Consider the following 18,015-nt stretch of genomic DNA (forward strand, 5'->3'; position numbering starts at 1 on the left):
CTTTGTGTGGCTTCTTATCCACACAAGTGATTCGTTTTCTGTCTCTCATGCGATGCCTAACATACATCTGTCCATGCTCCCTTGTGTTGTCTGTAGCCTTTGTATCATCTTGTTGGTGAGTGTGTATGTTTCATTCCCATAAGTCAGCGCTAGAAGCACACACACACACTGCTTAAATGTGTTTCGTTTCACGCATAATTGAATGTGGCTCTTCAGAATTGCATTCTTTTTGCCAAAAGTACTCCATCGGATCCTGATCCTTCAATTTATTTCATTAATAATTCCATGGTCCAAAATTCCGTAGCAACGTATTGAATAGCGAATTGACGAACACGTGAAATTTTGTCGAATCCTTGCTCCTAGACATGCCTGAGATTTCATTTCACGACACAAATTATTTGATTCACTTGAGTGAAATGTTCTAGAGCCTATCTAACGTTATTAAAGATAAGTTAATGTCTGAAATGTTAATGTTTCTTATTTGTTCTACATCGTTAATATTTAAGCTATTCATAAAATAAAGATCTAATAATTACGAAAATTTGTTTTAGGTGCTTTCAACTTTTTAACTGCACAAATAAACCGGCGATATACGAAAAGCTCCTAAAATTTAGTTTTTCTAAAAAAAAAGGCCAACAGCTCGGTGTTGATTTTTCTACTGTTTGTCGATACGTCATACACAAATTTTTAGAAAACTATTTTTTACAAATTTATTGCTTATTTGTTTCCATTTCATGGTGTATGGGTACAGTATGGCACAGTACCTGGAGAAGACGTATTAAGATAGAGTTATCCTCAATACAGACAATACAGACGATGAAAATGTTATGAAATGTCCGACTATACGCTTAAACATCACTACGTTTTAACCTTATATCGGAAAAAAATATCAAAAATCTCATTTCTTGTCATTCTAAAACAGGTGTGTGTGTGTGTGTGTGTGTGTGTGTGCGTGTGTGTGTGTGTGTGTGTGTGTGTGTGTGTTTTAATATGACGTTTAGAACCGAAGTTACGTCCACTTTAGTGTTGCGTTTCTACATACAATGATCGAACGCCATGATTCTGCCGTTGGATTTATCCCGTTACCGGGATCTCTTCCAGCCCATCTCCATGGAACAGATTTTTGCAATTTTAACAGATGAGATGGGGTTGGAAGTTATTCGAAAATGTTCCGGGGAAACATTCTTGCATACAAGTAATTATTGAAATAAAAACTACAAACGCGTTTTATGAAGAATGCTATTTTTTTGCATTTTACTTGAGTTTGAAACTTATTTCTAAACATCTAACAACTGTATCATTACAAAATTTTAATATGATATTTTGCCATATATTGTTAAAGTTTGTTACAAAAATCTAAGGTCTATCACATAGGTTTGTCTAATTACAGTGTTTTATACACATTTGCGGAATGAAATTTCAAAAAGTTCACGAGCACGTCAAGAGATTTGGGTGTAACTTTTGAGCATATCATACAATCCTTTGGTACTGAACCTGCATCATCACTGGCTAAATTTACTGGGAAAAAAATCATTTCATTCATAGAATGTTTTGCATTTTCAATCTTACATGAATTTTGCTTACAATTTGACATGAAAATGACTTTTCCATCGAAAATCATGTAGGTAGTCCAAAATTTATTATTGTTTTCATCATTTTGAGGCACTTTCTATCAAAAAAAATATTATTGAAGTTCGCTTTTGTACCATTTAATATAAAAAGTAACAAGAAAGGTAGTCTCGGATACTTCTTAAACTTTTAAAAATCAAAATAATATTCGAAAAAAGCTTGGTTTTTTCAGCATATTTCTTACTTTCTCCTGATATGAAACAGCAAAAAAAATATTTTAAAGATCATATTGTTACGATCTGTAGGCGATAGATGGCGCGATTTGATCGATTGCTCTCAGAAATATCGAAATCGGTTGATGCCGGTTTCGGTTCATCGGAAGAAGATGCTATTGGTGAGAAGGTTGAAGATTGGTTGCCGCTGTGGTGGTCGAGTGGTTATAGTGACGGACTCACGATGCGAGGATCCGGGTTCGAACCCCACAGTGGTGGTTGGCTGAAGTTGGTTTTCTGTGGTTCCCAACTTCAAGGCGCAAATGCGAGCCGATCTCCCCGTTAAAAAGTCTCGCCACAGAGAGCAACAGTCCTACAACGATAAATCATTCAATCATAACACTTCACTCATAGTTAGAAAAACTGGTGGCAGATGGCAGCACTACACATAACAAGCATTACAGAGAAACAAAAAAACTTCACGTCAGGTTTCACTACACGTACACGCACATTCCCGCATGTACCGATTCGTTGGGGGTTCCGCGGGGGGGGGGGTGCATATGTGGTGTAGCAGTAGTAGGTAGGGCCTCCAAAAAATGGCTCGGGGATCCATGATGTTCTTAAGTCAGCCACCTCGTTGGGCAATTTGCCTGTTGTGGCGTGGTATTTGTACTTTGTACTTGTAAAACATTCCAGAAAGTCCCGCCCCTCCAGACATTGGTTCAACTCCTCCGTACGGTGGCGCCGCCAACTAGGAAACTGTAAAATAGAATTTTGTGGAATGTTCTTTTTCTCGATTTCTTCGGGGTTATAAATAGTGCGGCGCTCACAAGATGGCAGGCTTAGACAGGCTCAAAGAGACTCGAATACAGACACTTTCGATGAACAGTCAGTTGTGTTTAAACTTTACGAGAAAGTTGTTAGCTCTTTTATTAGCTTGTAAATACAAGTAACTGTAAATAAATCTGTGTTTGTCCGTCGAACCGCTTCTTGTTTCGCCATCTCGAAGTCTTGTGGAAAATTATCCGCAACAATATTTTATTTGAAAAAGTATAAAAATTCCCATTTTCGGAAAATACTTGAAACATTGTATTCAGGAAGATAGGATTAAAAATCCTAGACTGGAATGTCGTTTACGGCAATACTAAATAAAGGGAGATGCTTTTCTCCGAAGGTGATACTAAAGTCCTTTTGAGGCAAATATTTTTAAAGGATCAGGAGAAAAGTTGATTTTTATTTCCTAATTTTATCAGGACAGATACGAGTATTGATCGACAGACATCAAAGAATAAATAACTCTCGAGGTGTTTTCTTCGTCAAATATAAAGAAAGAACGCACAAGAAAAGTTTCATTTTAAACAGGGATAAAAGTAGATTTTGTGCACGTAATTTGCCTGTCGGCAATCGGATATTGTATACGAGTGCATATAAATTCGAAACCGCTTTTAAGAAGCGTTGGATGTGCTTTTTCTTTTTGTTTCTTAGTTTACATTTTGTTCTTCTAGGACTTTCTTCCATTTCCATGTGCGAAAGACAATCAATACCTACTTTGGCGAAAATAAAATAGTACATAAAAATAAATAAATTGAAGAGAGTTTTAGAAAAACTCGAAGGGAAATAAATACGAAACGACACTTGAAAGACTTTTTTTTTAGCCACTATTTTGAACGCGTTTTTTTGTGTGTGATTCTGGTTTTTTTTTCCTGTAATTTCTTAGGAAGTCGTTTTTCATGTTATTTTTGTAAAAAACTTCAGTCTTTTTTTTTTAAATTCACATTTTGTTCTGTTTACCTATTTGTTGCTTTTGTCCGCCTACTTGCCATTGAAATATGAACAGAAAAATGGTTTTGACCGATTTATGTGTGTGTGTGTTTTAGTTTATTGACAGGTTTTGATTCCAAGATTGATGGCACTATAACATCAATATTTTTCACATAAGAACGGAGCTCCGTTTTTCCCTAGCTATATTGGCTAAATTTTCCTAATTTTGAAGACCGCTATATATATGTCGTATATATTACGGTGAAAATCCGAGGACTGGTAAAACCTAGGTTTCACTGGTGAGAACTACATTTTACCAGGGAGAGTTGGTAAAAGCTCGAAATACTTGTAAACGCTTTCATTTCGGAATTTACCAAGTCTTGGAGCCCGTTTTTCATGAATCATTGAACCATCATTAACTTATTAGTTTCTGACCTTATTAATTGTTAATAATTATTGATTATTTAGATTTAATTAATAATTAACTTATGAATTAACTAACCACCATGAACTTATGAGTTTCTAACTAGGTGAGTAATTATATTTTAATTAATTGATTTAACGTTCAAACTGTTCAAAGTAAATTAATTAATCAATTCAATCCTAACACCGAAAGCCCATTTTTAATGAATCCATTGACCATCATAAATATACAAGTTCATAAATGACGTTCATTAATTAATAATTATATTTTGGTAAATATAATTAGTGCGTAGTTGATTAATGAATTTTTAAATTATAATTTATTATATTTTAATGATAAATTAATTAACCACCATGAATTTATAATATCCTGATGATTAATCAGCGTCCCAAACTAATGAATTCATGATGGTTAATTTATTAATTTGTTTATTAAATAATTACAATTATTAAATATTTTATCATTGCTTATTAATTACTAACCGGAAGGAACTAACAAGTTCATGACAGTAAATTGATGCATTTAAAACGTACTTTGACTTGGTAAAACTCCGGAACGAAAACGTTCACAAGTGTATTTCGTTCTCTTACCAACTCGCCTTGGTAAAACCTACATTTTACCAGGATTCGGGCTTTTACCGTAACATATATATATAAGCGACTGAATCACCCGATGTCATGCGAAGTGACATGTCTAAGTCCATTCTTGTTTTTAGAGGGGCTTAATCTAGTTGGCGTGACAAATAACTTACAAATCCAAACAGTATTTCCCTACCTTCACTAAGAGACGTGCTTGGCAAGTATTAGCAGTGGGTGAAAGACTCGATAGATGCTAGGAGGATCAGTGGAATAACTCTTGACGGGTAAATATAGCTGCGAGCACTATCTAGATATTTATCTATCTCCAAATCTTGATCTAATATATATCAGGTCTGTATACTTAGCTGTGTGTGAGTGGTCTTGAGATTGTTCGCATACGGGAATCAATTTTGCATTAATCTACAGAACGTCGATTACTTGCTTCACTTGACAGACTATCGATTACTGTATGTATCAAAACTACGGTATTTGTTTCGTTAAAGATATAGCTCGTGTGTTCTAAATGTTTAAATGCATTTGAGGCTCTATATCCTGTTCGCCCCTTTAACGGTTTTTAATGATTATTTTAAGTTAAGACCTGAAGTATACATAAAAATGGGTACCTAATGCAAATGGTCGTAGTGGAGGTATGGGCCCTAATTAATTAATTAATTAAAAAAATTCTATTTAAAGGATGTTTTGACACACACACAGTAAACACAAATCAATAGGAAAAAATACATTTTTAATCGTCAGTTTTGGCTCAGGTGTGAAGAGGTTATAGCTGTAAACACAAGGTTTTGCATTTTGGGAGGGACTCGGAAATGTCATACTTTAAATAAAAATAAATGTGTTTTCTTTCAGTTTTTATCAGAGTAACAGCTTTTCGTGAGGTTTATTGTCTGAACTTTTGATGCTGATTTAGTATCTACATGTTTAAAACCGAAATTATTTTTGAGTTTGTAAAGATTTGAGCTCAGCTAATGAAATTGAACGGAAACAATGGAGTCTGAAAAAATGTACAGCAGGAGCCTGAATGGACAAGAAGCTTTCAAATGGAACAAAATCAGGATTTACATCATTTTAGGGCCTGTTAAAAAAGAATTCAGATCCAGACGCTTAGGTCCTTGCCAATTCTAAGCGCTTCATTATTAGAGTACTTAATGTCAGGATTACCAGAATCGGTATTGAATGCAGACATTTCGCGTTTTAAAGATCCCGTGCATACCGGCAAGTGATGAGAGGAAGTGTGTTCGATCAGCACCTCCTAGAGATAGAAAGTCTCCGCACGGGTTACCAAATTCATCTGCACGTCATGAGAGTAGTCCGGTAAGGTTACCTAGCAAGTTTGCCACGTTTTGAACCACAGCATCCTATTTCGTTTCTTCTTATTTTGGCGTAGAATCTTCCGGGTTGGCTCACAAATTCCGCTCGGTGATTGGATGTGGGGCATAGAAATCGCCAATTCTGTGCGCGATCGTTTCTTTTCCGCACAACGACGATATTAGCACGAGCAGAGGAATTTTTTTCTCTGAATGTTTATTCTGAGTGAGAATGGACTACTTGTGTGACGCGAAACGTGCGGAGGCCTTCTATCTCTAGGAGATGCTAGTTTGATTCCCCGCAGTGAATTTTCTTTGCTGAATTCATTCGCAGGTTTTAAGACAACCATAAGTATTCTTTATGGGCATTGTATAATATTTCATCATGTGTATATATATTGTTTACAATTTTTGTTAATTGCATTTTTAATTGGGTTGCTATATTTTTGAAATATATGACATCCATATTTTTATGGGCATCTTTTTCTCAGCCACCTCATTGGGTAGTTTGCCTGTTGTGGCGTTGTATTTATATTTGTATTTATTTGTATCAGCCAGCTGTTGGAACCTGTGCATGAATAGCGGAAAGTGACATCACACACACACACATCTACGGATAAGGTTTTTGCTTACTGTAATCCCATGCATACGCGCAATTGCTTTCCCTCTGTGCGTGAATGAATATATTCGCATTTGAATAAATTCACACCGAAACATAAAATTCAATTGCAGCGGTGAAAAATTTGATTACATTCCTCCTTATTTGTAAAAAAAATTAAATTTCCGAAATTCAGTTAATTAATCATAAGAAGCAGCAATGTTTTTTAGGGTAATTTTCAGTCATTTCTAACGCTTCGAATAACGTTAATCTCCTAACTTTTCACATGCGCAGCAAGTGATTCGGCTTGATAACTTTAATTAATTTCTCTAATATAATTCATCATTTACTGTTTTCGAGGAGGAAACTCTTTCGGTTCCGTGCACGGAGAAATCGCTTTATTTTTACATTTTATTTCATATTTTTTGCTACGAGAAAATGTTAACTTCATGGAGTTGTTTTTATTATCGTTCGAGATTTAGAAAAAAAAAAATGGTTATTCCGTGTAATGAATCCACCCTATCCGTGTCTGACAAACTCCTTTTTTTATCAGCAAAAAATATACTCTTGGTTTTATTCTAAACACTGCCTATACGTGAGAATGTTTCATGCAATGATTTATGAAAGAAAATTCGGAATACTTCGCGTGTTACAGAGCACTGGTTTGATATCTGAAGAAATAATGACCGATTTATCTATGTTTCGCATGGCAGCACCTTCTGAATACATACATGCGCGACACAAACATGCAGAACATGAGGAATGCTTTTTCTAAATAAAAACTAAAATTTCTCAACTTTTCAGAAATCTTACTTTACTGAAACAGCTTCCAGGATGATGAATATTTCAAATATTATCCGTAATTAAAAGTTTCCTGTAGCACTGATGCTTTCGGCGATAAAAGTATTCTGTACATAAGAGGAAAAAAATAATTTATTTTGACAACGATTCTTTTCCTAAATTCACCTGAAATGTAAAAAATAAAAAGTGGAAGTTGGAATTTCAATGGATTCCTGTCTTAAGTATGGTCTTCCATTTCGGACCGTTGAGGGCAACAGATTGGGGGGGGGGGTCTTATACCTCTTAATATGGTGAAAACTATGCTCTAATACAAATATCATTAAAAATACTATTTAACCATTGATTTATTCCAAATTTTCTACGCATGTGCCTAATTATATACTCTATTCTATTCCAGTATAAAATTTCGTATATCTCCAATACTTAGTTTTTTGTAAATTTTCAAAAAAAATTCATCATAAACAGCTTGCACGCATCATAAAATACCACGACATCAATGTAAGTGAATAAAAATTGATTCGAAATATATAAAAGAAACTGCTCAAATGATGTAATGAAGCAAAAGGTTGAGATTTCACTTGATTCAAACTTACTTAAAATTAAATTTTAAATTGAAATTTTCAAAAATAATGTTAATTTAAAATTTAATGTTAAACAAGATTGAATCAATGAAATCTCAATCTTTTGCTTCATTACTAATTTAAGCAGTATCTTTTATGTATTTCGTTTTAATTTTTATTCAATTACATTGATGTCATGGTATTTTATTATGCACTCGAGCTGTTTTTTAATGTAGTTTTTTTTTTTTTCAAAAACGGAAAATAATTTAGGGGAGACCGGAACTAGTTGGCATAAGGGACAAGTTGGCACACAGCTTCTCTTTTCTACAGCAGCTACAGTATCGCTACTGTCAATCCACCACAGGGTGTTACATCATCCACATCGTAGTTTCATCCATTGTGTGATATGAGCTTCCCGGAAAGCAAGTTTCCCGATTTCCTTGCCAGGAAAGTTTTTTTTTTATCCAGTCAAACCCATGAATATGTTGAGAAGTTTTCAAAGGTTATGATGGGTAAATTGGTCAAAAACGCTTTGTATTCAAGTGCTGAAATGCTTCATGAAACTTTTGTGAAACAGTATGAGGCAGCCCTCTTGTGTGAAGAGTCATGGGACAAGTTGGCATCCCAGCTGAGGGGCATATGCAGTAGTGTATTTACAGTGGGGGCTAAGCGGGCTATAGCCCAGGGCGACAAATTTTGAGAATTTTTATTTATTTTCCAATTTCGTAAACGTATGGAAGTGCCATGTCCCATTTCTATCGTAAATAATATGTAATTAATAAAGCATATTGTTTATTTTTATTTGTTCGTGTTTTCTCCACACAGACTGCTGTTGAAGTGAAAAAATGTATGATTATCTAACCTTCGTATTCACAGTGTTATTCGCCACCTTTCCAAATAGTATTGTCATAAGTAGCGGTGGGAGGGTGAGTAGGCGCCCAGCGAAGCAAACAGTACTCATTCCAGATTAGCCTACTGATGGTGTTGGAAAAAAGACACAGTTCAGCCAACATCCCCCCTAAGAAGGGAGGGGGAGAAGGTATTTTGTTTAGAGGGCTATCTTAGAGGGTGTTAGCACAGTGTCTGGAAGGAAAAAAAGAAAGGAGGGGCTCTTTCAACACCCCCTAGGTTTTCTGAATGCGAGGACGGGGGGATATAAATTAATAGCGTTATCTCAATATACACGAAAATGGACACATAGTGCCTTTTACATATACACAGTATTTTAATTGCAATGTTATATTATTCCCCTTATTTCATGGAACGAGCATCGCGTTGCTTACGTTTTGAAAAATGTGATTCTAGAGACTGGTGGTGGTAGTATGCTCATTTTCGTTTCAAAAAACACAATTTCCAAGATATTGGCCTACTGCATTTTACGGGATATTCAACTGTCAGTTAACCGACTAGCATTTTTAAAATGGGCAATCACTTGGCAATCATTACTGAGCATTTAGCAAGCATTGCCGAAATTAAAAATGAGTATTAAATAAATTTTGTATCAGAAATGTATGGTGGATGCGAGCTTTTTATCTTAAGTTCATAAACAAAATGTCATATTTTGATGGTTCTTTTTTTCCGATACAGCGACGCATACGTTTATGTGGTGCTTATTCCAAGAAATACGGTACTGTATTAAACTACACGTACCGTAATTACAAAAAATACTCAATGAAATATAGAAACAAAAGACCACAATAAAATATATGTTAGTTATTGCTCATTTCGTTTTAATTCTAATATAAAAAATTAATTACGACTCAGTAAATCCCATATTAATTCGTATCAAGAATAAATTTAACATAATAAATTTGATTATTTGTAGAATAGAAATTATGGAAAATTTTCTGGGATATTTCCAGTTATATGGCAATCATTATATCGGAGTCGGATACGAATACAGGACAGGAAAGTACAATTTAGGTGTGCAACTATATACAGTACTACCAGTTTTGTTTATGATTTATAAGTAATGGCATGGGAGGGGTGGTCTAACAAACAATTCTAACAATTCTAACAAATCGGTATATGTTGGAATGTGCGTGTATATACAGTGAACCTTCCGCGAAGTTTGTTTCTGTGTAATGCTTGTTATGCGTAGTGCTTTTGCTATCTGTAAACAATTTTTTTTAACTATCCGAATCATCTCCGCAATTCGGAATTCGGCCAAAACTCTTGCCCAATTAGCACATAGAGCTTTGGCCAGGGATCTCTGGCCACTTCGCGAAATGGCCGGCCAAAATCCGAGTCATTTCTGCAATTCGGACTATGGCCAAAACTCTTGCCCAATTCGCGAAGTGGCCGGCCCCGTCATAAATTGGCCGCACTTCAGCCTTTGGTAGTAACATCTATACATTTGGCATACAAAGCGTCGAAAAACGTATTTTGAAGATCAATGATGTACTGTAATGATCACTCCTCTAGTTTAAATTCATAATGACAGGGTAATAAATAAGTCATCATTTTCTGTATTATCGGAGTCATGAGCACCGCTAACGTCTAGCGTATATGAGCACCCATAAAGCTGCTCTCAAATATGCTTTCACACAAAAATCAACATTATAGCAGTTCTTGGATATTTTAAGTGGTCAAACATGAATATTTTGCGATGACTGAAACGAACATAAGTATGGGATGTTCTTGGGTATTTCAGTGAGCACCTATGTGCTCACAAACAACAGGTCGAAGATTTTTGATCTAGTAAATTGAGTTATATGTCCCGTATATTTCCAATTAGGCTATATAGCCACAACATTTATATTACCGAAGAAATTCATTAATTAGGTAAAATGTATTTAATTTATGGATAGAGAGAAATATAGAAAAAAAAATGTCCATATCAAACAATATTTTGCGTTTGACTGTTACTGTGATTGTTTAAACTGAATGCATTCTTGTGAAAAGAATATTCAAAAACGCAAAAGTCAATTTTTCTTCAGTTTTGGATTGTCGTCCGTGCGGTGAGGGAGAATTTCTCAAGACCTCCCTCCTTTGTTTTATCAATTAGGTAATCCCGCTAAATGTAGGTATTGATAATTCTCAAATGTAACTATTTCACTGTCTTCAAATATGATGTGTGTGAAACCTAACACATTTATTTATTTTTTCAGTTGATAGATGAATGGCAGGTTCATGGAACCTGCTGAAGAGGTTCGGCCGACAAGTCATGTCTAAGGATATTCGTTCGGGTAAGTAAGGAGACAGTCGTTTTAGTTATCAATTAATATGTTTTATTTTATATACTCTATAGTTAAAATTCCTATGTTTTGCTCCTTCTTATGGAGCTCTTAAGAGCGGTTGTTTATGTATGGGGAGAAAGACTTTTAGTAGGATTATAAGTGGGCAATATCTAGGAATTTCCAAAGAGGGAAATATGGAATGATCCAGGAGAGGACGGGGGGGGGGGGGTCTGTAAAAGTTACCTTGATTCAGGGGCGATGAGAGAAAAAAATTGAAGTTTGTTTAAAAAAAACTATTTTATTAGTGCACATGATTTGATACGAATCTAGTGCAGTGGTAACCATCAAGTGACTAGGAAAGAGGTCTAACACCAAGCGGTGGTTTGCGCCTATTGTTATCAGAAGAGCACCCAAAAGCAACTTGGATATATCCTCAGATATAAAATTAGCAAAATGTTAATTATGCAAGTTGAATAAAATGCTCGATTGCTGATGGTCAAAATGGGATGCTCAATCAATAGTTTGCAGCACGAAATCGGAATCGAATACCTTTGGTGCTTTAGTGAGCACCGTAGTTACGGCTAAATTCTCGGTAGAAGACGGATGTAGGGATTCCTCGTAAAACTTGACAAATATGTCTTAAATTAATCGAAATAAAGTATGTTGTAACGCCAAGTAAGTCAAACCTTTATCGTTGAAGCTGCTAAAGTTTTCTTTGACCATAAGCGTGATGTGGCTAAATAAATGTCCGGAAGCAAAGAAAAGAAAATGTCGGACGCTGCTGTTCTGAATCTACAATAAATTGTAGGTCCCGATCGAGTACAGAAAATGACCGTGGTGAGAAAAAAAAAAGATCGATGATCAAATGACCCATGCTGTTGTCGGAACATCCTAGGAGGGAAGCCCCGTATATCAGAGAATCTTCAAAATAACTTGTTTTGGTTCTGTAGGACAGACTTGTTACCATAAAGGGTTCCGTGAAACAGCTTCTTAATCATCAGGGGTTACGCAATAGAGTTGGAAGTCTTTGCTCTGAGCAATATTGTTTCGAATGAACAGCAATAGACTCTCCTCAATAATGGTTTAGCTTATATTATTTGGCTCAGTAATACTTCAATTGATAAAGCTTCTCAGAAAATGTTCCCGCTAACAGAGGTGTTGTCATACTTCAATTAAGAAATAGTTCGAATACCTTTGGTGCTTTAGTGAGCACCGTAATTACGGCTAAAAATCAACAAAATTTTCATTCTTTTAATTGTAATTTCTCATACATTTGCTCCGAGAGCATTTATTAGGATTTCTGGTTCTGAAAAAGAAGGTATATTTTATTTGTCAGACGGCTGCTATCAATTCAATATACAATAGAACCTCACTATAACGGACTTCACTAATAACTGTCAGCTAAAACAGTTGTAAAAAATTTCAAAATTTTTATCTGACGAGTTCAAAACTCATTTTAAGTATTTGAAAAAGTATTAAAACCCGTCTAAAAGGAGTTTCCAAGTGAGCGATTAAACATCGATCGCTGTTTTGTTTTGAGTAAACCTTGTATGCGCTGCGTGACTCATACCGCTCTCGCCAGCCAGAAAAATTAAGATTAATGCAATATATACGTACGCATCTTTTTAAATTCAACCTATATTGAAGGCTGTTTTTCATTTTATATATAATAAACCCTTTTTACAGCTAAATTCTGCACTTTCAATAATGTAGCACTACACCCCCTTATAAGAATTATTTGTTATGAACAAGATTTTCATTACAACGAACGACTTTTAGCCCCTATTATTCCGTTATAACGAGGTTCTACTGTAAATTAATGATCAGTCAAATATTTTATTGGTTAAACCAATGAGAAAATCAAAAAGTTTAGGGATGTTTTTGTGCTTTATTTGAATATAAGGACACATTATAGAGCAGAACAATGAAATACGGATTCGTGAATCAAATATCTTTGGAAAAATTTAAGTGATCATAATTTTTACTACTACAACTTGTGTAATTGATAAATTTAGAGAGCCAAGTTGTGTTACCGTATTTCCTAGCATTAGTCTGCATGCCATAAAACTCGAGGGACACCTGGTTTCTGAATATTCGGGTCTGGTCTGTTCCCGGCATGCTGGGAAAAACGAGGTTCGTAGTAAGCATTCGGTTCAGCAAGTTTTTGAATTTCAAAAGTTCAAAAGTTTTTCAAAAAGAATTTCAAAAGTTTTTCAAAAAGAATTTCAAAAGTTTTTCAAAAAGAATTTCAAAAGTTTTTCCAGCTCAATGAATTTTTATAGTAAAATTGTTTAAGAATTTTTCCAGAATCTCTGACTCGAATTTCCCGAAATGAAGGAAAATACGGGTATTCCTGGAATTCTAGTTTTCCCTCGCTGTTTCCCGACATACTGGCTAATACGGAGAGATACGATACATGTACATAAAAACAAATGTTAATCTTTATTATTTTTTGGCTCTGAAAATATTGGGGATGTGTGACGGGGTCCTATATCACATTGAATCATCAAAATGCATTTAATAGATAATTAATAAGAAGAATTAAGATAATTAATAATTTTAAGATAATCGTATTACAATAGATGCTGTCTTGAAGAAGATAATCGTCTCGAAGTACAACATCCTTGCTGAGGGAGGACATCGAAGAAGGGACTCCATCTTGCTGAGGGAGGACATCGAAGAAGGGACTCCATCTTGCTGAGTGAGGACATCGAAGAAGAAACTCCATCTTGCTGGGATCTTTTAAGAAAGGGGGTGAGCTCAATCCATGTAGCTATTATCGCTATATAGATAATTTAGTGTAAGATACTCAAAATATTTGATACGCGTAAACCAGTGTTTCCTAAAGTGAGCAATATCGCCCTTTGGGAAGCGATGAAATGGTACGGGAAGGGGGAGGGGGGGAAGATCGGAGTTACGGCTACGTGTTGGTTTGAGTAAAGAAACATTAATACGAAACAGAAATAAAATTATGTCACATAATTAACTGATAATATCTTTATGCTAAGCATAGAAATTCATGAAAAAAAAAGCCCTTACTATATGAAAATCAATTACATGTAGAACAATTTAGGATTTATTAGTAATAACATTAATAAATTCTAATTTGAAATAAATGAATTAAGATCTATATAAAAAAAACTAATACAAAAAGATGAATGGAAAAATATTAATTTTCAAATACAATTATACTTGATTTTTTGTAAAGCTAGCGGTTAGTAGCTAAGACGGTAGTAGTGGAAGTAGGTCCCAGGGCCTAAAGCACGGCGTCTACCCTGTTGGTGAATGAGTAAGTGAGCGTTGCAGAAAACTTCACCAAAAGGGTACGGTGAGGTTCTATATAGGTCTTGGCCTTGTATACAGCCTCTCACGCAGATTTCTGGAAGCGTCATTTCATTGGCAAACAAGTAGGTGAGCGTTGCTGAAACCTTTGCCTTTGAAATACGTCACTAGAATCTGTGTGGAGCCTAAAGAGCAGAAAATGTAAGGCATGCCTCTTAAACGAACTATATAATTAATATTAATTAATTTTCAGGAAACAAATAATAATTAATTAAACAAATTACATAATTTTTTTGCTTCTAGAACAAAAAAGTTACTTTTATTCATCCTCATATTTCTAATTCCAGATTTTTTATTATATAACCTACATATTTTACGACATGTTAATCAAAATTTAAACAAGCTATTTTCAATTAAACAATTTCAGGAAACAATGACGGAAAAGCTTGTAATCCGAATCTAAAAATCTTCTAATTCACTCACATTCAGCACAAAAGCATTCGATATAAAAAAATTCATTCTGAATAGAAACCGTGTAGCTCGACCCCAAGAAACGTTCTCGACCCTATTTTTTAACAATAAGCAATAACTTTTTTCGTGCAAATAATGCATCCAAAGTTTAAACGTGAAAGGTATTTAATACGACAAATAGTTTGTGGCTCGGGGCTTACCTAACAAAAATCACTACAAAATCTTGCTGTCGAATAATGACCAATTAAACATAGAACAATTTAATTTCAGGTACAGCAGTTAATAGCATCAATATTAATTTTTAAAATAAAAGAATCGTAATTCGGAAGGACCGCAAAAACGAAAATAAATCTAAATTTAGGACGGTAATAGCTGAGTTTAAGATCCATATGAGGCACGGCATTTACTCCGTCGGTAAAGCGAGTAAGTGAGCGTTGCAGAAAGCTTTGCCAAAAGGGTATGAAGAGGCTGTATTTTTGCGTGTCAGCTATATTATACATTCCTCTCACACGTAGATGACTTGCGGTGCCATTACACTGGCAAACAAGTAGGTGAGCGTTGCTGAAAACTTTGCCTTTGAAATGCGTTGACAGCATCTGTATGGACGCCGAAGTGCAGAAAAAGCAAAAATCTGTGCATCATAAGATGCAGCGGAGATAAATAAAAGTAATGATTTATTATCGCAAAAACAGTAATATAAAGTAACTATTTCAAATTACGATTTAAACGGTTTCAAAACTATCATTAATGCCCTAATCACACTACAAATATTAATATGCTGCTAATGTTTTCAACACACACACGTAAATTGAATTTTTAAATCAAACTTTTAGGATAAAATCTCTCGTTTGTATAAAGTTTACCAACTTTAAAAATACTAAAATACCTAAGACGATAATAACAATAAATAATACTAAAGATGCTAATAATAATAAATAATACTAAAGATGCTAATAATAATAAATAATACTAAAGATGCTAATAATAATAAATAATACTAAAGATGCTAATAATAATAAATAATACTAAAGATGCTAATAATAATAAATAATACTAAAGACACTGAAGTCTTTCAAATTCTTCAAGGTTAGTCACTCATTAAAATCATTCAAGATGATAAAAGCTTCGATATTTAACTCTTAATAAAACCTCCTAATAATTTTATTTTCTCTATTCCGCGTCTGCTAAGTTTCAAAATACATTTTCTGCGTGATACTGCCGATTCTATTTTTGATCCTTGCAGATCCAAGACTGCAATGTAGCTGTTTCAGGACACCACACCGGTTAAGAAGACATCATTAGCAGCCTGGACGGGATTCCTGACACTTTTCACGAAGAAACGTTCGACTATTTGTAATCATCGATTTGAATAAACACTCGGAATTTTAAAAGTTTGCTCGTTCTCGGTACTGATATAATCATCGTAGAAACACATATTTTTCAACTTCGTACAAATTGAAAAAAATTTCCATTAAAATTCATAAATGTAAGGCTTCAATATTTATAAGTTGAAGCTTAATATAATCAAAACTGTTAGTTTCTTCAAAATATTTGTTAGCTTTAACTTATTAACATTGCATATATGAATTTAAATGGAAATTTTTCAACTTGCATGAAGTTGAAAAATATCGAAATATTCGAAAAAATAATAAATAATATGAGTGGAACAAAGAAAAGGGGAAGAGAATTAGGGAAATAATATTAAACATTTCGACAAATAATTTTACTAGAAAGCTAGTAAAATTATATAAACTGAAGAACCAAAAAAAAACTGGTACAGGCATGCGTATGCAAATAAAGAGATATGGAACCAATCAGAGGACGGCGCTGCGGTCGGCAACGCCTAAATAACACAACAAGTGTCTGGCATAGTTGTTAGATCGGTTACTGCTGCTACAATGATAGGTTATCGAGATTTAAGTGAGTTTGAACGTGGTGTTATAGTCGGCGCACGAGAGATGGGACATAGCATCTCCGAGGTAGCGATGAAATTTGGATTTTCACATACGACCATTTCACGAGTGTACCGTGAATATCGGGAATCCGGTAAAAAATTAAATCTACGACATCGCTGCGGCCGGAAAAAGATCATGCAAGAACGGGACTGACGAGAATCATTAAACGTGACAGACGTGCAACCCTTCCGCAAATTGCTGCAGATTTCAATGCTGGGCCATCAACAAGTATCAGCGTGCGAATCATTCAACGAAACAGCATCGATATGGGACTCGTGTACCATTGATAACTGCACGACACAAAGCTTTACGCCTCGCCTGGTCCCGACAACACCGACATTGTACTATTGAGGACTGGAAACACGTTGCCTGGTCTTACGAGTCTCGGTTCCAATTGCTTCTGATGGACGTGTACGGGGATGGAGACAACCTCATGAATCCATGGACCCTACATGTCAACAGGGACTGTTCAAGCTGGTGGAGGCTCTGTGATGGTATGGAGCGTGTCCAGTTGGCGTGATATGGGACTCCTGATACGTCTAGATACGACTCTGACAGGCGACAGGTACGTAAGCATCCTGTCTGATCACCTGCACCCATTCATGTCCATTGTGCATTCCGACGGACTTGGACAATTTCAGCAGGACAATGCGACACCCCACACGTCCAGAATTGCTACAAAGTGGCTCCAGGAACACTCTTCTGACTTTAGACACTTCCGCTGGCCACCTAAATCCCCAGACATGAACATTATTGAACATATCTGGGATGCCTTGCAACGTGCTGTTCAGAAGAGATCTCCACCCCCTCTTACTCCTACGGATTTATGGACAGCCCTGCAGGATTCATGGTGTCAATTACCTCCAGCACTACTTTAGTCATTAGTCGAGTCCATGCCACGTCGTTTTGCGGCACTTCTGCGGACTCGCGGGGGCCCTACACGATATTAGGCAGGTGGGCCAGTTTTTTTGGCTCTTCAGTGTATATGAAAGTGTGTATAGGAAAGAATGTTGATGAATTCGAATAAGTTTTCCTCTTGATATAGACAGATAAATGTTATAGTAGATGGGATGAATTAGTTATTATGCATAATATAACCGGTTGTTATATACATAATTTCTAATCGTCTTGGTACGCCAGTTCCATAAATTTATCTTTGCCACCGTTTATGCATAATACCCAAGTTGCTTTGATAAATTTGAAGAATACTAAATAATTACCACTTTCCCTGTAGCAATTATACATAAAACCCAAACATACCTGGTAAATTTGATAAATACTTGAAATTTAAGTGTTTTATTTA

General features: G+C 35.2%; 1 long non-coding RNA gene across 4 annotated transcripts in view; it reads left to right on the top strand.

Annotated features, from left to right (window-relative positions):
• Window positions 1-16,133, top strand: part of LOC149088928 (uncharacterized) — a 130,134-nt gene extending 114,001 nt beyond the window's left edge. For all 4 annotated transcript variants that reach the window (XR_016195129.1, XR_016195131.1, XR_016195134.1 and 1 more), the window contains 2 exons: window positions 10,936-11,013; window positions 13,587-16,133. This is a non-coding gene — a long non-coding RNA (uncharacterized LOC149088928). The remainder of the gene's footprint in view (window positions 1-10,935; window positions 11,014-13,586) is intronic.
• The last annotated feature ends 1,882 nt before the right edge of the window (window positions 16,134-18,015 follow it).

Source organism: Pholcus phalangioides, unplaced genomic scaffold, assembly GCF_987345545.1.
Source record: "Pholcus phalangioides strain wild (caught in Gottingen) unplaced genomic scaffold, Ppha-v1.0 ptg000003l_1, whole genome shotgun sequence".
In the NCBI taxonomy this organism is placed as follows: Eukaryota; Metazoa; Arthropoda; class Arachnida; order Araneae; family Pholcidae; genus Pholcus; species Pholcus phalangioides.